The sequence below is a fragment of the Salvia miltiorrhiza genome, chromosome 7, assembly GCF_028751815.1.
Source record: "Salvia miltiorrhiza cultivar Shanhuang (shh) chromosome 7, IMPLAD_Smil_shh, whole genome shotgun sequence".
NCBI classification, from domain to species: Eukaryota; Viridiplantae; Streptophyta; class Magnoliopsida; order Lamiales; family Lamiaceae; genus Salvia; species Salvia miltiorrhiza.
The window spans coordinates 41579006-41598659 of NC_080393.1; the positions used below are offsets into that span (position 1 = coordinate 41579006).

A 19654-nucleotide genomic window follows, 5' to 3' on the forward strand; every position below is an offset into this window, starting at 1 on the left:
TACTCAATTGTGAGTAGTGGATAACGAGAGAAACTGATAATGATTGTTGCACACCTTGCATGACTTGTAAGCTGACAAGAAAGCTAGAAGTGATGAGATGACTGTCTTCATAGGCAACGTGACTAGAGTCGCAGTTGTTGTTGCAATTGGAGATTGGTCTTTAAGTTCTAAAGACATAGTTTAGTTTTTTAGAGTTCCTTATCATGTTCCAAAATTGAAATAGATGGATCTTATGTCATTTTTGATAGTGGTGTTTCTATCATAAGAGATGACAAAGTTGTCTATTCTGGTATTTTTGAACATCTCTCTACATACTATAACTTGTCTACAAATACCTTATATGCATTACATCATCGAACAAAAGAAAGAGAAAAGTTAAGGCTAATCTCTCATGAGGGATCTTACACATATATTGATACCCTAGAAATAGGTCACATCTATCTTAACAGGATCAAAAGGCTCGTGTCTAAATAAGTACATTGGATCCAATCCAGATTGTACTATTTGAAACCTGCGAATCCTGTATAGAAGGAAAAGATGGAGACCAGGTCATTCATGATAAAGGGGATAAAGGGACAATAATGTGTTGGAATGATCTTTTCTGATTCATTGTCAGATTTGGGATTCCAACCCAGTTACTACAATACACAGTGTAATCCCTATCTAAAATGGTGTTGTGGAGAGAAGAAATAGGTCACTCTTAAAAAAAATATGTTCGATAATGAATTATGTATCTTTGCAATTAGTCCTAAAGAATCAGAAGGTGGTTATTAGCAATGACACACGATTCTTAGAAGTGGAAGTCGGATAGTGTACTTCAAGAAATTGAAGACATTAGACAGGCGATTCCATCACCCAAGCCAAGTGTGCAGAGTTTTTGTACCACAAGAAACTGCACGCACTGTGACACACATGTGCCACAACAGATCCATTATTGGGAGGGTTGTGGGACAACCCGATCGATTTATGTTCTTGGGAGAATCTTTGGATTCAGTCCCTGGTAGTGAATATAAGAGAATCGACCCAGATATCTACTTGGAATTAGTGGGAGACGAGAATGTAGATTCTTGCACACCTCAATGGAGCAATCCATTAAGAATATGGGTGTATCTAGAAAATCTTGCTACCAGAAGGCAGTAAAGCCTTAGGTTGTAAGTGAGTATACAAGATAAAGACAGGCCCGAATGAGCAAGTCGTAGCTTTCGAAGCTAGACTAGTGGCGAAAGATTATACCCAGCGTAAGGGTATAGGTTATGATGATATTTTGCCAGTGCCATGCTTAGAACATTCAGATCATTTTACCCATAGCAGTTCACCTTAAACCATCGAGGTCTGGCAAATGGATTCATATATATTACCTTAAAAAAGGTAAGGACAACCATGTGCAACAACCTGAAGGTTACGTGAGGGAGGGAGAGAAGCATCTCGTATCAATCGCTCTCGTGTCATCGGTGATGTGGTTTATCTTGCATTTTATGTAGATAATATCCTCCTAATTGGCGACTATGGAGCTATTGTCAAGACATAAGTATGGTTATCCGAACAGTCTCAGATGAAGACTAAGGAGGTACAGTATACATCCTTGTGATCAAGGTTATAAGGGATCACTAGAAAAAGAGTTGGGCTTATCTCGAGTGCTTACATTGATACTGAGAATACTCGTTGTAGTATGAATACCGCCAAGAAAGGATTGCTGCCTTTTAGAATATGGCGTTCCTTTATCTAAAGACTATGTCTTAAGATGCCTGTTGAGGTTGAGGAAATGAAGGCAGTATTCTACGTTTCCGCCGTAGATAGCTTCATGTATGGTTTGCTATGTACGAGATCTTATATTTGCTATACAGTTAGCATGGTTGTAAGATATATGTATAGTCCTAGTTAAGGACACTGAACTGTGGTAAATTATATTTTCAATCTCTCTGACTAGAGAATAAGGATAGTTTACTAGTTAGACAGTTTAGTTCCTTTTTGGATTATACGATTTCGGATTTCCAGGCTGACCGGAACAAAGAATAATTACCTCGAGCTATGTGTTTTCCTTGGGAGGTAAAACCTTTTGGTTTGACCACTACCTCCAGGATCTAAGGGTGATTCCTAGTTGCGTGAGAGCATCGCCTTCGTGATACCTCAAGTGCAGTTCCAAACTATAAGGAATCCAAGAACCACAAGGGGACAAACACATGGAGCAGTACCATGTAATAAGATTATTCGTAAATCGAGGTTTTTGTGCTCATAGAATAAATTTTCACATATTGGAGAAACCTACTAATCTTTTCACAAAAGGCTTATCGCAAATGGTCAATGAAAGATGGGAATGCGGTTGATGCCACCCACTTAGGAAACTTTAAGTATAAGTGGGAGAAGGTTAGGTGATTGGTGATTGGTAAATAGACGCATTGTATACTAAAAGTTTGCTTTAGTATAAGTGGGAAATTGTTGAATTTGTATACTGAAAGCAAGAACGTTTTATGCTTGTATACAATGTTTCCTAAGTTCACTATCTAATCTCCTATATGATTGTGTTCATGATTGCATATGTATGTTTTCTATCTCTATACAAGTAGATTATATGGTGTGTTGTAGATCACAGAAGACCATATAATTGGATTAACCTTAAGAATATAATATAATCACAGCCGAAATAACTCTAGGACAAGTTATTGGTTTAGGCTGCGGTATATATGGAACTATTTGTCTTGACTACTTATCTATACTGGTACGTCACGTATTGAAAGGACCACAGTGAGATATATTCTTCTATCTGACTTAAGTGAAGAATTAGATATCTCGGTGACTTATAAGATCTTAATACTAATAAGATGTCGATATATATATTGATTCGTTTTATCACTTTGACTTACTATGAGCGAGAGTTATATAGTAACTTGAGTACTCTGTATCTTGGGTGATAGCGGTTAATATATGATATCTGATTATATGTATTAGTACTCGTATCCGATATAGGATAATGACATCCCCTAAGGAGCTCAATAATGTTTATTGTGCTAAACCCTGCATGTTGATTAAGTTCAGGCGCAATAATAAGGTTTGAGTGGTACTGCTTAAGATTACAAAAGAGATTAATTAATTAGGCTGTCAGAGCTATAATTAATTAATGGATGTCGGAGATTTTAAATAGATTCAATATATAAGAATACCCTTTCATATAGCAAAAATAAATTTTACCCACTCAAATAAAACTTTAAAAATACCCACTTTTTGCGTGAAAAGACTAAAATTCCCTTCTTAAAAATGGGCGATTCTCGCCCCAGCTTCAGAAATTCAGAATTTCTTCAATCTGCCCTCTCTCTCTCTCTCTCTCAATTACCAGACCCCGGCAACTACGTCCATTCTCCGGCGAGTCGCGGCGGCGGCGGCAATAGCGGTTTATCGGCAAAGAGTGGATTGCCGGAGATCGAAGGGAGTGGATTTTTTATTTTGGGATCTAGGGTTCGAGTGATTTTCGATTTTTTTTTTGGTCTAGATCAATTTCCTTGAGCACTCTCGAAGATTTCAAGGTAATCATTCACAAAACTCCTGTTTTTTTTTCGTTATTTACTTTGCAGATTTAGCATATTCTCGACTGTTACTTCAGTTTCAATTTCATCTACCTCTCCGTAATTTCCTTATGATATAAGATTCAAATTCTAGGGTTTGTGATTTCTGCTCTTTTTGACTTTCAGAACTTTAATCTACACGAAAATGTTCAATGGAGGGCAATTAGAATTAGATTTCGATATGCTTTTGTTAAGGTTCAGTTAGAAACTGATCGAAAATGTAAAATGTGTTAGCGTTGATATTCTTGCTGCATATAACAAGTTTTTCTTTTTTGAAATATTCATATAACTAGTTCGTTTAGTAGGATGCTTGCAATGCTCAATATTATGTGTTTTGATGATTCACTGGTAAAAATAGTTAAAAGTTTCTGCTGGATGATGAAAAACTTCAGTCAATTGCAGCTAATATAGCTAATGTCAGGTGCTTTAATTCGTATCAAATAACTATGTTTCATCATCTCTGAAATCATCTCTTTTTTTGCAGAACTCTTTGGCTCCAGTTCATCCAGCAAAGACACATTATTAGAGTCAGATACTGTCTCGGATCTGACTTCAACGCTATCCTCCTCCGTGACTGCTACTCTCTTACAAGCACATTTCCATTGAAACGCCCTACACTGACAAATCTGAGATGGATTCTCTCAAATGGGAGGATCAGTTGAGGCAGAGGTACTGATAAAACATTTAAGAGAAGCTAAGGTTCAAGTCTCGAAATCAAAAGATGTCGGCCCTTCAAAGAATGTCGTGGAGGCTCTCATAAACATCATCATCGAAGAGTTTCGTGGTAGTGTTTATGAAGAGGATGAATGGCTTGATAACTCCTGTCGAGTAAGCGCAATCAGGTTTTCTTGATCTGTATTATGGTGTTATTCTCTCTGTTGATGGTTTGGTTCCTCAGTTCGAGTTCAAATGGATCCTTCACTAGACCAAAGCCAACATAAGTGCTAATTGTGACTATTTTGGATAAGAGATTGAAAGAGCAGCGCCGTGAAATAAACAAATGTAGTAGGAATCCATGAAATGGAAAAAATTCTGCTATCTACCAACTGTTTTTATTTCAATGTTGCTTTAGCAGCCAAATTATGCATAAGCATGAAATGAAAAAAACTCTACTATCTACCAATATTTTGTTTCAATTTTGCTTTAGCAGCCATATTTTTGCCTCTTTTTTTAATGTTCTGAGCTTGATAATGCCTTGATTTATAGATCAGTTATAGAATGCGTTATATGTGTCCAAGTTCTTAATAATGAACTCTATTGCCTTCTTCATTTGGTTTCTACTCTGTAATGTTGGGATTTTACTCGACACACCGGGGGGGTACTTTGCTCGAGAGGCCATCGCTGTTTGGGCGCGCTGGTGCAGGAGTGCGCGAACCGGTCGGCGGAACTGTGACGAGACAAATCTGCAGTTGATCTGCCGGAGGCTCCTTTCTTTCAGATATTTCTCCCCCAGCTCGATAGGCGCTAGGTTTTTGAGATGTCGTTTTGGCCTCTTTTGGCTATCATTCTTGGCAGCAAGTCTTTTCTCTTGTGCGTGGACTATCACCGGTTTTGCTGCCTATTTTGGTGTTCTGCCATGGGGTTGTTAAGTTCTCTTTTCTGGACTTGGTCGACGGGGGGGATTGCTAGGCTGATTGGGTTGCTTTGGTTCGTCCTTTGCTTTTTTTCATTTCAGTTTGTTAATTTTGTTCCTCAAGGTAAACAAAGGAGTCGTTTCCTCCTATTCTTTTCTAATATAAATTGAAATAAATGGTGAAGTTGATCAAGCAATGGTTGCTTTTGACAGTGTTTGTGATCACAGAGATTCCAAAATCATATAAGAGGGCGAGATGGGGGCGAAGCTCTCCAGCAATGGAAGTTTTATCCGTAGGAATTCAATAACCCATGGCCATGGATCTTCTGCTTGCATTTTAGTTTTTCTTTTTCTTTTCTCGATTTCTTGAAACACCGCATACTGTGTATTCTTTGTTGGTGGAATTCCAATTTTTTTTTTGAAACAATCGATTTGTTGAAGCTACTTAATAGTATGGTTAAATTTATAAAAGGGAAATTTTTCATTCTCATATGGTTAAATTCACAACTAGCTAGATCTATAATTTACAATTTAATGTTCTTGAATTTAAAACTAGCTAGATCTATAATTCACAACTAAAATTTGAATTCACAACTAGTTGTTTTGGTTGTGAAATCAAACTTTAAAATTCAAATTCATGACACTTGAATTCACAACCAAAAAGCTCAAATTCATAATTACTTGTTTTGGTTGTGAATTCAAATTTTAAAATTAAATTTACGATTACTTGAATTCACAACCAAAAAAATTCTGGTTGTGAATTCGAGTTTAAAGCTCGAATTCACAACTAGTGTTTTGGTTGTGAATTCTAGAATTGCTAGTGTTAGTTGTGAATTCGAGTTTTAAACCTCGAATTCACAACCAACTTTATTGCTAGTTTTAAATTCACAACAAATGCTTTTAGTTGTGAATTCAAACTTTTAAACTCAAATTCACAACCACTTGAATTCACAACCAAAATAAATTATGGTGTGAATTAACTGGTTGTGAATTCACAACCAAAAAATTTGGTTGTGAATTTCACTTGGTTGTGAAATGCGGAAATTTTTAAAGGGTAGTGTTTGAAGGGGTAAAATGGTAAGTGTGGGTATTATTTTAAGTTTTTATCTTAGTGGCTAATTTTAATTTTACTAAAGGAAAGTGGGTATTTTCAAATCCACTCTTTTAAATACGAGGATTTAATAAGTCTAAATACAAGCCCCGACTCATCACCACAATAAAGGGGTAAGTCAATATTGGTTCTCTAGTGGAATGAACTGATATTTATAAATTAATTATGGTCTGGGCTGACCATAGATAAATTAATTTATTTGAGGCCCATCTTTATTCCTTGTATCTGGTCCCTGAACTGGCCCAAAGTCTCCTAGCCCTAGAAGAAGAGAAAAACGCCTCCTACGCTAATTCTGTGCCTACACGTATTTATTTTATTATAAACAGCTGTCAGCTCTCAGGAAAACACACTGATAAAATATTAGGGTTTATGGAGAGCTGTGGGGCGCAGGAAACGTGAGGAGATTTTTCTCTCGTGGGACTTTCACAGTTCGTTGTCCATCCAACGGTGAAAGCTGAGCGGGATACAGTTCAGAAGATCTGAGCTGGAGTCAGAATTTCGCAGGAAATCAAGTTCTGGCAGTCTCCGAAGAACAGCCATAACTTCCTCTACAGAACTCCGATTGAGGTGAAACAGGCGGCCACGGAAAGCTCTTTCGAAGACGAAGAAGTCGTATTTCTGCACAGAATACGATTGGAGGTCGTTTGAGGGGTCAAACGGAGCGTTGAAGTTGGCTGACCTGTTCAGCGACAGATTGACGAATTCTTCTGAATTCTTCAGGTATTTCTGAACTCCAACGTGCAGCTGTTAAATTCATAGGAGCATGTTAGGATTAATCGTTGTATGATAAATTAATAATAATCCAAGAAACGATCATCGGGCAAAGCGGAACGTTAATTCAGTTTAATATTCCTTCAAACAATTGGTATCAGAGCTTGATATTAAATTCGGGTGGTTGAGCTCAGATTTGAGGGGTATTGAGCTGGTCCTAGCAGAGGCGCATACCAGGTGTTCGACGAAATTCCTGAGAGAAACGAAAATCTGAAACAAGCTGAAAAATGACGTCTACGAGTGGTGCGGTCAAGATAAGAAAGTATGAGATAGCAAGGTTCAATGGGAAGAATGATTTTTCCTATTGGAGGATGCAAATGAAGAATTTGCTAATCTCACAAAAGCTACACAAAGCTTTGGCGGGTAAAGACAAGAAGCACGAAGACATGTCGGATGAGGATTGGGAAGAGTTAGATCTTGAAGCACGAGCGTCGATCATTCTCTACCTTGAGAGGGATGTTGCTTTCTTGGTGGACAATGAGGTAACCGCCGCGGGAGTATGGTTGAAGTTAGAGGCGAACTTCATGACGAAGACTCTAACGAATCGGATCTACTTGAAATCCAAATTGTACACTTGCAAGATGGAGGAAGGTACACCTTGATGCATGCCATGGAGGCCCAAGTTACGTTGCATATGTGGGCTGATTTAATAGAGTCTTTTATTTTGTTTATCTTATACTTATTTTTCGTGGGTTATGTTAGGTGGCTGAAATTAGGCCTTAGTTGAGTCAATTTTGAGTTTTATACCTTGTTTTGACTAAGGATATGTTTCCTTATTAGATTAGGAGTTATTTTCCATGTTTATTCTCCTAGTTTGGTTAGGTTTTCACATACCTTATTTGTAGTCTTTATGATGGACGAAAATTAGGGTGTCTTTTGCTTGTAGTCAAGTTAGGTTTAGTCTTTACTTTGCCTATATATAAGGCTTTGTGTTGGACGAAATTTAAAGCATACTTTTATCAATAAACTTGTGAGTTTTATTTCTCTCTTGAGATTTCCGAATTCCTCTTGATTATTCCAAGACGAATTCATTTATCGACGTAACGGTGAGTCAACCAACCCTCGTCGGGTGTCATTCAGCGTCCCCGAGTTGCTGCGTCAACTTCACGTTGGGGTTTAGGGATCCGTTCGCCTATATCATTCCGTGGGTTAGATTCAGAGGTTTTGGATTCCATCTTCTGTTTCGTGTTTTCAAGTCTTCCGTTGCGTGGTGTTTGATTGATCGGCAAGAATCATATCATCTGGTATCAGTTTTCCAGTTTCGTAAGGGTTGAAATTATCCAGTGATTTGTCTTTATGTTTGGGTCTTTACGTGCTTGAGAGAGTATGAGTGTCAGTTTAGCAAATCACGACCATCCGACATTTTTGATGGTTGCAATCGAGATAAGACGTGTCGTTCGTGTCAAGGGTTCAGATCCCATGAGAGTGAGCAGTGGGCAAATTTCTGTCACACGAGAGTTCTTGTCCACGACAAGTTGTGCAGTGTGATCATTGATGGAGAAAGTTGCACGAATGTGGCGAGTAGATACATGGTGGAGAAATCGGGGGCTGACCGAGGTGCAACACCCCAAGCCGTATCGTTTGCAATGGCTGAATAAGACCGGCGTCGTCGAGGTTACCACGCAAGTGACAGTGCCTATTCGCCTTGGCAAGTATGAAGATGAGGTTTTGTGCGATGTTTATTCCCATGCAGGCGACCCACATTTTGTTGGGTAGACCGTGGCAGGTCGATAGACGAGCTATTCATGATGAAGTCACCAATAAGTACTCCTTCGCGTATAAGCAAAAGAAGTTGGCAATTGTTCCCTTAGTCCTCAACAAATTTATGAGGATCACTTGCAACTGCAGCAACGGCACAAGGAGCGGATAAAGTGAAGTCTACGGAGCAGCCGGTGGAGAAAAAGGAGATGAAGGTTGCAGTGGAAGTTGTGGTGGCTATCAAGGATGAGTACTCACGTGAGGAAGTGCTTGAGAAGTCTACTTCATCTATTTTGGAAGCAAAGGCTTTGTCGCAAGCTATGGGTATTGAACAGGAGCAGCGATGTGATGATGCAAATAAGTTCGAGCTGACCTTGTTCACGCAACATCAGCTGCAATGGCAGACTCATATTGGCGACACCAAGCTGATGAAGTTGGTGAAGGGTCCGTTCCACATCGATCAATATGAAAGGGAAATCTTTGGTGAGGCAACGCCGATGCTAACTACATGGCTGTTCGGAAGAGAGAAGAGGCATGGAGGTATTTTCAACAACAATTTCGGCATGATCCAAGTTCAAGAAAATTTAGCGTTTGAGCCGACGCATATGGTTTTTGATCCCGGCAAGATTGATGGACAAGAGAGACCAGCTAGGGTTCATCAATTGTTTCTTGTAATAACCGAAGATCTGATTTTTGATCCCGGCATTGGCACTCACGACTTGGATTTGAGGACAAATCCCTTTCAAGGGGAGGGAATGATGCATGCCATGGAGGCCCAAGTTACGTTGCATATGTGGGCTGATTTAATAGAGTCTTTTATTTTGTTTTATCTTATAATTTTCGTGGGTTATGTTAGGGTGGCTGAAATTAGGCCTTAGTTGAGTCAATTTTGAGTTTTATACCTTGTTTTGACTAAGGATATGTTTCCTTATTAGATTAGGAGTTATTTTCCATGTTTATTCTCCTAGTTTGGTTAGGTTTTCGCATACCTTATTTGTAGTCCTTATGATGGACGAAAATTAGGTCTTCTTTGCTTGGTAGTTAAGTTGTTTCCTTCTTAGATTAGGGTTAGTTTTTGCCTATATATAGGCCTTCTTATGTTGGACGAAAATGAACATACTTTTATCAATAAACTTGTGAGTTTTATTTCTCCTTGAGAGTTTCGAATTTTCTCTTGTATATTCCAAGAGAGTTCATTTATCCGGCGTAACGGCGAGTCAACCATCCCTCGTCGCGTGTCATTCATCATCCCCGAGTTGCTGCTCAACTTCACGTTGGGGTTTAGGGATTCGTTCGCCTAAATCATTCCGTGGGCTAGATTCAGAGGTTTTGGGATTCCATTTTTATCTATCTTTAATTTTATTCATTCGTTTTTCAGTCTTCCGCTTGCGTATTTGATTTGATCGGTCAGAATCATATCATCGGTCAGAATCATATCAGTAGAGGAACTTTTCTGCGACAAAATCCACCAACATTCAATGGATCAGGAGATCCCGCTGAAACCGAGGAGTGGATTCGAAGTAATGGAGAGAATTTTTAGATTCCTTCGATGTAATGACGTTGAGCGACTCATGTGTATGTCATATCAACTTAAGGGATCCGCAGATTTCTGGTGGGAAGCGAAGCAGAAGACGATGAACGAGGAGCAGATAGCAGCTCTTACCTGGGAGGCAGTTCAAAGAAGCTCTTCGTGAGAAATACGTACCCCGAAGCTATCGAAAGAAGAAGAGATGGAGTTTGTAAATTTGAAGCAAGGGAGTAAGACGGTAGCTGAGTATGACCGACAGTTTTGCGATTTGGCTCGATATGCTCCATATCGAGTGGATACAGATGAAAAGATGTCAGAACTGTTCTGCTCCGGATTAAAGCAAGAGATACGAGTCGTTTTAGCGAGTCAGAGTGCGCTAACCTACGCTGAGGCTTTAAACCGAGCGCTAGACATGGAACTGGCAATGCAGCCAGAGAGACCGAGTCAAGGCTCGATTCCACAATCAAACCCGAATGTTCAATCGGGAAATCATCCTTTTGCTGGACAAAGCCAAAAGGGCAGAGAAAATGGGATGACCGAAGTCAAGGTCCCAAGAAGCCGTGGCAGAGTCAGAATGCGCCACCGCAATTTCAGAACAGAGATAAACGACCTTATGTTGGCCCAGCTGCCCCAGCAGCAGTTTTTCAAGGACCGCGAGGATTACTGCCTTGCCGGAAGTGCAATAAACTCCATTTGGGAGAGTGTAAAATGGGACAGAATACCTGTTACACCTGCGGAAAAGTTGGACACTACTCTAACCAATGTCCGAATCGTGGGAGCGGAGGACGACTGAACCAGTTTCGGCCGCAACTCAAAGCAATGGATGGAATCTTACCGCTACCTCCGCCACAACGACAACAGCAAGCCTATCGACCGAGACAGTCAAAAAGGCAACCACCAACCCCGCAGGCAACTCAACAGCATCACCAGAGGGTGTTTGCACTGGATCAGAAGGCACCAGAGAAGAATCAAAGAAATTTGACAGGTATAGGCGAGTTGAAAGGAATGCCTATCGTAGTTTTGTTTGATACTGGAGCTTCGCATTCTTTTATCTCACATACTTGTGTCGATACCTTAGAATGAAAGTAGAGCCTGCCCCACAATCTCTAAGAGTACTCACACCCATAGGCAGAACTACTACGGTTTCGCACGTGTGCCCTAACTTAGAATTTAAGTTAGAATCGATTAAGCTCGAGGCTAGAAACCTGAGATTGATGCCTATGTGGCATCTGGATATAATTTTGGGAATGGATTGGTTAGAGGAGAATCATGCGAAGATACAATGCAAGGAGAGACGGATATCTTTTCAGCCACCTGGCCAAGAACCTACTTCCTTCATTGGCATTGAGGGAAAATGGAAGAAGACGCCGATCATCTCGGCATTGCAAGCAAGAAAGCTCTTGCGAAGGAAGGATACAACCGCGTACGTTGTATATCTGAACCAGAGAGACGAGTCCAAGGCAAACGTTGATGATGTGCCGGTCGTGCGAGAGTTTAAAGACGTTTTTCCTGAGACTTTACCAGGATTACCCCCAGATCGACAACTCGAGTTTACGATCGACTTAGAGCCCGGCGCAGCACCGACGTCGAAAGCACCCTACAGAATGGCCCCTGCTGAGTTGCAAGAGTTGAAGCTGCAACTTCAAGAACTTCTAGATATGGGCTTCATTCGACCTAGTGTTTCCCCGTGGGGAGCACCAGTTCTTTCGTTAAAAAGAAGGATGGAAGCTTGAGGTTGTGTATCGATTATCGAGAGCTGAACAAAGTGACGTTAAAGAATAAGTATCCGTTACCTCGAATCGATGATCTGTTCGATCAACTACAAGGAGCGAGCACCTTTTCAAAGATTGACTTGAGAACGGGATACCATCAACTGAAGATACGATCGGAAGACGTTCCGAAGATGGCATTTCGTACAAGATACGGACACTATGAGTTTATAGTTATGCCTTTCGGTTTGACGAATGCTCCGGCAGTATTCATGGATCTCATGAATCGCGTTTTTCACGAATACTTAGATAAGTTCGTGTTAGTCTTCATAGACGATATCCTGATTTACTCGAAGAGTAAACGAGAACACGAAGAGCATTTGAGGATCGTGTTGGAAAGTATACGAGCGGAAAAGCTGTATGCTAAGTTTAGCAAATGCGAGTTTTGGCTTAAAGAAATTAATTTTCTTGGCCATATCGTTTCTGCGAGAGGAATTGAGGTAGACCCAGCGAAAGTTCAAGCGGTACAGGAATGGAGATCGCCAACCACACCGCACGAGATTCGCAGTTTTCTGGGATTAGCAGGATATTATCGACGTTTTATAGAGGGCTTTTCGAAAATCGCTAAGCCATTGACGCACCTGCTAAAGAAAGAAGTCAAATTCGTCTGGACGGACGAATGTGAGCGAAATTTTCAAGAGCTGAAGAAGAGGCTCACTATTGCCCCAGTTTTAGCTGTTCCGAAAGCAGACAAAGAATATGCAGTGTACACTGATGCATCGAAGCATGGTCTAGGTTGTGTACTGATGCAAGAAGGAAAAGTTATAGCATATGCTTCACGACAACTGCGACCGCACGAGGTGAATTATCCGACGCATGATTTAGAATTAGTAGCCGTAGTGCATGCTTTGAAGATCTGGAGACACCATCTCTATGGATCACGGTGTGAGATATACACTGATCATAAAAGTCTCAAATATTTCTTTGAGCAAAAAGATCTGAACATGCGACAACGAAGATGGTTAGAGCTGGTGAAGGACTATGATTGCGGGATAAATTATCATCCCGGAAAAGCTAACGTTGTAGCTGACGCATTGAGCAGAAAGAATCAGGGAGAGTTAGGATTTCTCCTTACTCGAGAAGAGAACCTGATCAAGGAATTCGAGAGAATGAATTTGGAGGTAGTAATACCACCACAAACGACAGAGATAGTAATTTCTGCACTGAGTATTACACCTGACTTACGATCGAGAGTAGTCACAGCTCAGAGAGAGGATGAGAAGATGGAAAGGTTACGAATGAAGATTCGAACCGAAAAAGTGGAGAATTATCAAGAGGCGGCAGATAATGCCATTTTGTTTGAGGGAAGACTGTGCGTGCCTGATAAAAAGGAGCTGAAGAATGAAATCATGAGTGAAGCTCATGACACCCCTTATACCGCACACCCAGGAAGTACAAAGATGTACCAGGACTTGAAAACGAAGTTTTGGTGGGAAGGAATGAAGCGTGAGATAGCGTCTTTCGTTGAAAGATGTCTAGCTTGTCAGCAAGTGAAAGCGTTACATCAACGACCCTATGGCAAGTTACAGCCATTGGAAATTCCAGAGTGGAAATGGAGTGATATAGCCATGGACTTTGTGACAGGATTGCCAAAGTCAAAAAGAGGAAATACCGCTATTTGGGTAGTTATCGATCGATTGACGAAGAGTGCACATTTTATACCGATTCAGATTACTTATGGATCTGACAAGTTAGCTCAGATTTATATCCGAGAAATAGTGCGATTGCATGGAGTACCGATGACGATCACATCAGATCGAGACTCGAAGTTTACTTCACGATTTTGGATGAGCATGCAGAAAGAGTTGGGTACTAAATTGAATTTTAGTACAGCGTTTCATCCGCAAACAGATGGACAGTCCGAGAGAACTATTCAGGTTTCGGAGGACATGATCCGAACTGTAGTACTTGATAGAGGAAATCAATGGGAGCAAGTTTTACCCCTGATTGAATTTGCTTACAATAATAGTTTTCAGTCAACTATCAACATGGCCCCATACGAAGCCTTGTATGGAAGGAAGTGTAGATCTCCGCTTTATTGGGATGAAGTTGGAGAGAGAAAGGTACTTGGACCTGACGCGATAGAAGAGATGATCACTATTGTGAGACAGATTCGACAGAGAATAAAAGAGGCACAAGATCGTCAGAAATCTTATGCAGACACTAGAAGGACAGAGATTCTTTTTGAAGAGAGAGACAAGGTTTTTCTAAAAGTTTCCCCATCTAGAGGAGTTCACCGTTTTGGAGTGAAAGGAAAGCTTAAACCGAGGTATATAGGACCTTATGATATATTAGAGAAGGTAGGCCCTGTAGCCTATAAACTAGCGTTGCCTCCGAGTTTCGCGAACGTCCATGACGTTTTCCATGTTTCTCAATTGAGAAAGTACGTGTTTGATCCAAAACACGTCATTCATCAAGAAGAAGTATCCCTGGAACCAGATTTGAGCTATGAAGAGAGACCTGATGCTATTCAGGACCGGAAGATCCAACAATTGAGGAACAAGTCGATTCCTTTGGTGAAAATCCAATGGAGACATCACGGTCAAGAAGAATCAACATGGGAACTTGAAGAGAAGATGAAAGAGAAGTATCCAGAGCTTTTCCCGAAGGTGAATAACTCAAATTTCGGGACGAAATTTTTTTTAAGGGGGGTAGGATGTAACACCCCGTACTTTTCCTATGTTGTGAGATAGTGTCTTAACACTATTGAGAGAACTGAGATGTCGAGATGCGAGACTATTTTTTTTATGACCAAATAAGACAGTTGTCTTTTAAATAGAGATACGAGTGACTAAACCGATGATAGAGTTAGAATGATGAGATTCGAGAAATGAGCTGAGATAGAAATGCTGATTGAATTGAGTTGAGATTTTAATTTTATTTCCGATTACCGGGAATAGATTTCCCAGATCCCGAGTTATCAGAGATTGACTGACCTATTAAAGAAAATAGGAATAATGAGTCTGACATAGAGTCGAGGAAGAAAGAGTGAGAACCTTGATGAAAAGAGTCGGTCCGAGAGATGTCTAGTTTGTTTGTTTGCCGACTGCTTTAATGTGACAGTATGTGAATTTACGTGACTGATTGACTATGTGATTTTCGTGATGTGTGTCACTGTGACCGAGTTATTATGATTTTTATTCGAGACCTTAGCATTTGGAATTTTGATTAAGTTTCCAAAGCAAGTATTGTTTATTTTTATCGAGAAATCGAATGATGTCGGTTTATGAAAATTTTTCCAAGCATAATATTTTTAAATTATTTTTCCTACGAAGAGGAATATTATATTTAGGTGAGTGCACTAATAATAGTGCTATAATTATTATTTTGGTCACATGAATAATTATACTATGGTATTTTATTAATAAGTGACATTTCCATAGTTATTGTGATTTTTATTTAATCACCCTTCTCACACTTTATTTTAATTTCTCTACCATATGTTATATGCCTTAAATGACTAAGTATAGAGTTTGAGAGAGTAGAGATTGAGAGTATATTATGGAGAGTGTAGAGATTAGAGAGAGATTAGAGTGAGAGAGAGATCATCCATTAATTATCAAATATTCTCCAAGATTTTGAAATCTTCTTTAAAGATATGCAAGATCAATTCAAATCTTGCAAAGCCAAACCTCTCTCTCCCTCACTACAATTTTCGGCCACCACCTCTCTCCCTCACACAATTTTCGCCCAACACACATACACTCATCTCTTTCCTTTATCAATTCCACCATTTTCCTCCATTGATGAAAACCTTCGAAGCTTCCTAAAATATTACCAAACACTTCAAATCACCCTAATATCCTTCATAAACATATTCTATACACTTTTAATCAAGAGAATCCTTGAAGAAGAAGCTCCAAAGTAGAGTAAGAAAGTGAGAATTTTGGTGAGAACTTGGGTAAGTGGCCATGTTTTTTTTTTAAATTCTTGCTTAAAGGATGTTGTGTGAGTGTATTCTTGAAAGATGAAGCAAGAAAATCACCCCTCCCTATTTTCCTTAATTTTCGAAAAAAGTGGGTCTCCACCCCTTCAAAAACAATTTCTTTTTCTTTTCTTGATTTGGGGTGAAAAATGAGAGTTATGTGATGTGTATTGATGTTTGATATATGATGTGAAATATGTGTCATGAGATGTGAAACTTTGATGGAAGTTAGTTTACCCAAAAAGGGGAACTTTTGAGACAATGAGTTAAATGATGAGTTGATGAGGTAAATGAGTCTATGAGATGTATATGATGATGATTGATGGAGTAATTTGAGTATATGATGTCAATTGGAGTTTTTGATGTGGGTTAGTTTACTAAAATTAGGGATATGTGTATATATGCCCTTATTGGTGAATTGATGGTTTTGATGTGAGAATAATTGGTTAAAAATGAAAGATCTATAAGTTGATTAAAGATTTGTATGTGTTTGTAAAAATTTCAAAGAGTTAGTTTAGTAAAAATTAGGACTTTCTAGTCTATGTGTTATTTAAGTGGTTTTGCTTGAGATGTATGTTTTTAAGCATGATAGTAGTGTTTTTGTGTTTTTGATTAAGTCTATTGTAGGCTAAATAAAATTTTGGCTTATTTTAGTTTGTATGAGTTTTGAGTTTTTATATGATGTGAGTTTGATGCTTTATAAAATGAGGTTTAATTGCTCTATGATCATTATGTGAACTTTATCCTTGTTTTGTTGAGAGTTTTATGTTGATATATGGATTTTCTATAAAATCTAGTTTATATGATAAAAAGAGAGTAAATATGTGAATAATGAGTTATATGATGTAAATGATCATATTTGAGTATTTGAGAATTTTCGAGCATGATATTGAAAAGGAATGTGTTAGATACGTTCGTTGAAATGTTTTCTATGAGATTTGAGTTGATGATGAAAGAAAAGAGTCGAGATTGTATATTACGAGTATTTTGATGTTTTTGAATGTTTTTAAGTGCTTTAAGTGCTTAAAATGAGTTTTGATGAGTTTGCATGGTTTAAATGTTGAGTTGAGCATGTTTGTTTGTGCGTATGTTTCGGAGTCGTTTTTCATGACGCGCTGACTCACTGTTTTCGAGGGGTTCTTGATACCCAAACACCCTGAAAATTTTAGGGTAAGTATATTTGAGAGTCTTGAGCATACCGGTAAAATTTCAAGTCATTTGGACTTCGTTTGCTATTTTTATAAAATGTAAAACTAAAACTGCTACGTTCTGCCGAATTGTTCGGTGAGTAGCCATTAGAGTCATCGTTTCCAGTAGCTTTCCTTAGCATTCTGGAACCCAAATTTTTATGGTTGAGACCTGAGTGTCTTAGATAAGTTACCACAAAATTTCAGACCGTTTTGGCAACGTTTACTATTTTAAAAAAATCAAACTTTTCGGTTGCTAAAAACTGCCGAATATGGTAGACTGTAGTAAAACAGTCATATCTCCTAAAATACTTGGAGTTTTTGATCCTATTTTTTTTTTTAAATGAAACTAGACTCAAAGAGGTTTCTTTTGGTATAAGTTACGACCCCAGGAGAGTTCTGTACAGAGTTTGGTGAGGTTTTAAAGTTGAGTCAGTGCAGAGTAAAGCTTGTTTTCGACTTGTCTATGTGTGTTTTTAATATACTTAAGTGTTTATACTTGTTTATGTGCTTGTTTGCTATGAGTTTGAGTCGAGTTGAGAGTTAAGTCGAGAATTGGACGTGTGAATCCTTAGAAGCCGAGTATACCTAGGGATTGAGTTATAACGGGTAAATAGACGTTGAGTGAGTAGTTAAAGTAAAGAAGAGTTTGGATGTAGAAATTGAGTTTCTGACTAAGGTTTGTTTTATCACATGAACCTTCGATGACGATGACGATGTGATGATGACATATGAAGGCCCGAGCGAGACGAAGAAGTAAGTTGCCTGATTTCTTTCCAGAATAAGCGAAGGACTTCAGGTGGGCAATATTTTGAGTATACATATACTATCTGAGCTTTCTAAAATGATTTGATGATTAATGATGTTATGAGCTTATCAAATAATTTGAGATAAATGATGTTTGAGAACTGTTTGACTTGCCAATTTTTGATGTTGAGCTTGTATGTTACCCTCTACTGATGAGATGAGACGAATTCGGGTCCTGGGCAGTTGATAGCTATCCTGCCAGGGCTAGTGTACACTGAGGTGACTGTGAGCCGTTGAGCGAATCGGCCGGTCACGGTACTTGAGAGGGAGGCCTACTTCTCAGTACCTATGATGATGATGAGTTGTAGATGTGGTACATACATGTTGAGATCTTTGACTGCAGTCGTTTACTTATGATGTCGATTATGAAAACTGCATGCACAGATTCATTTAATACTAACTTATTTATGTGTATTGCTGAGATGTGGCAAGCTTCAAACTTATAGCTCTAAGAGCACCTTTCTTGTTTTTCGGCTTTTGCCCACTGAGTATTATATACTCATGCCCTGCATATATTTCTAAATGTGCAGGCTAAGCTGGGAGAGAGATTGGACTGGTGCTGATGGGGGAGAGTTTCAAATGATGTAAATTAAATTACTATTTTGCCTCTATGATAATAGAGTCTTGATGTTTGAATTACTTAGTTTCTTTTGGGATCAAGCAATACACTCACGGTTATGTGTCTTCATACATATAATCGGTTCGCCTTTTGCTGCGATACTCTGCAAATTATGCTTCCTTATGAAAAATGAACTATACCCGTTTTGTTTTTGTTCGTGAAATTCCTAATAATTAAAAAGTTATGACAGTGTTGACGATTTTACCCTTGGGCTAATTTTATAAGTTTTTCCTTAGCATGCTTTTACGTGAGCTTCCGCATGACGTTCACCTAGTTCTTCTTATCTTTTATTCTTTAAAAATAGTCGTATCGATACTCGTACCCCGCTATTACTAGTGTCGGGTTTTCGGGCTGCGACATGAGGCTTCACCAACTGGTGCCGTCTGTGGGAAAGTGGGCTAAGGCATGAGTTACATGATATGGGCTGGGTTTTTGTTCTTTATGTTCTTCGTGGATCTCAAGTGTTATGAGTTGAATCTGGGTAGAAGGGTGAAATTGTGGCTTGAATCCTTAAACGTGTTTTTAAATCTGTTCATTGTGGTTACCTTGCATGAGTCATAGGGTGTAATATGGGTTTTTACTCTTCATGTTCTTAGTGGATTTGGCGTGTTCCAACACAGATCTGTGGTATCTGGGGAATTTGGCGTTAGCTCTTTGAATTGCGCTATTAAATCGGGCCATTTTTGTTTCTAGGCATGAGAAGGTGGTGACTCGGTATAGGGCATATTATGTTGTTTTGTGGGTTACGTGCGATTTTTGAAATGTTCTTGGAATCTGTGCCTTCTTTGAATTTTTCTTAGGTGTTGTGCTATCATGTTTTTGGTGTTTCTGGTAAACTTCACCCAATTCTGGAAATGTATATGTCTTGGCCGCTTTCACTAAGGAGAGGTCTATATCTTGCTCTGTTTGTGATGTTTTCTGGTGAAATGAATCTCGGTAGAGGTAACCCCTGTTTTACTTGTTTCAATAAATCGTCTTAGTAGCCCTGATGAATGCTAATCTTCCTTCTTTGTTTGTGATGTTTTCTGGTGAGTGGTTTTCTCTCTCTTTCGAGGTTAACGGAGGTGGATGTTTCTTACTTATTTGACTACACAGAAATGTTATTTATC

General features: G+C 39.0%; 2 long non-coding RNA genes across 2 annotated transcripts; both read left to right on the plus strand.

The window, feature by feature from the left end:
- The first annotated feature begins 3309 nt into the window (after positions 1-3309).
- LOC130992978 (uncharacterized) lies at positions 3310-4642 on the plus strand. The gene is made up of 2 exons (XR_009091537.1): positions 3310-3518; positions 4042-4642. It is a non-coding gene; the product is annotated as an uncharacterized LOC130992978 (long non-coding RNA).
- Positions 4643-4932: 290 nt separating this feature from the next.
- On the plus strand, positions 4933-5573 carry LOC130992979 (uncharacterized). The gene is made up of 2 exons (XR_009091538.1): positions 4933-5254; positions 5344-5573. It is a non-coding gene; the product is annotated as an uncharacterized LOC130992979 (long non-coding RNA).
- Positions 5574-19654: the final 14081 nt, after the last annotated feature.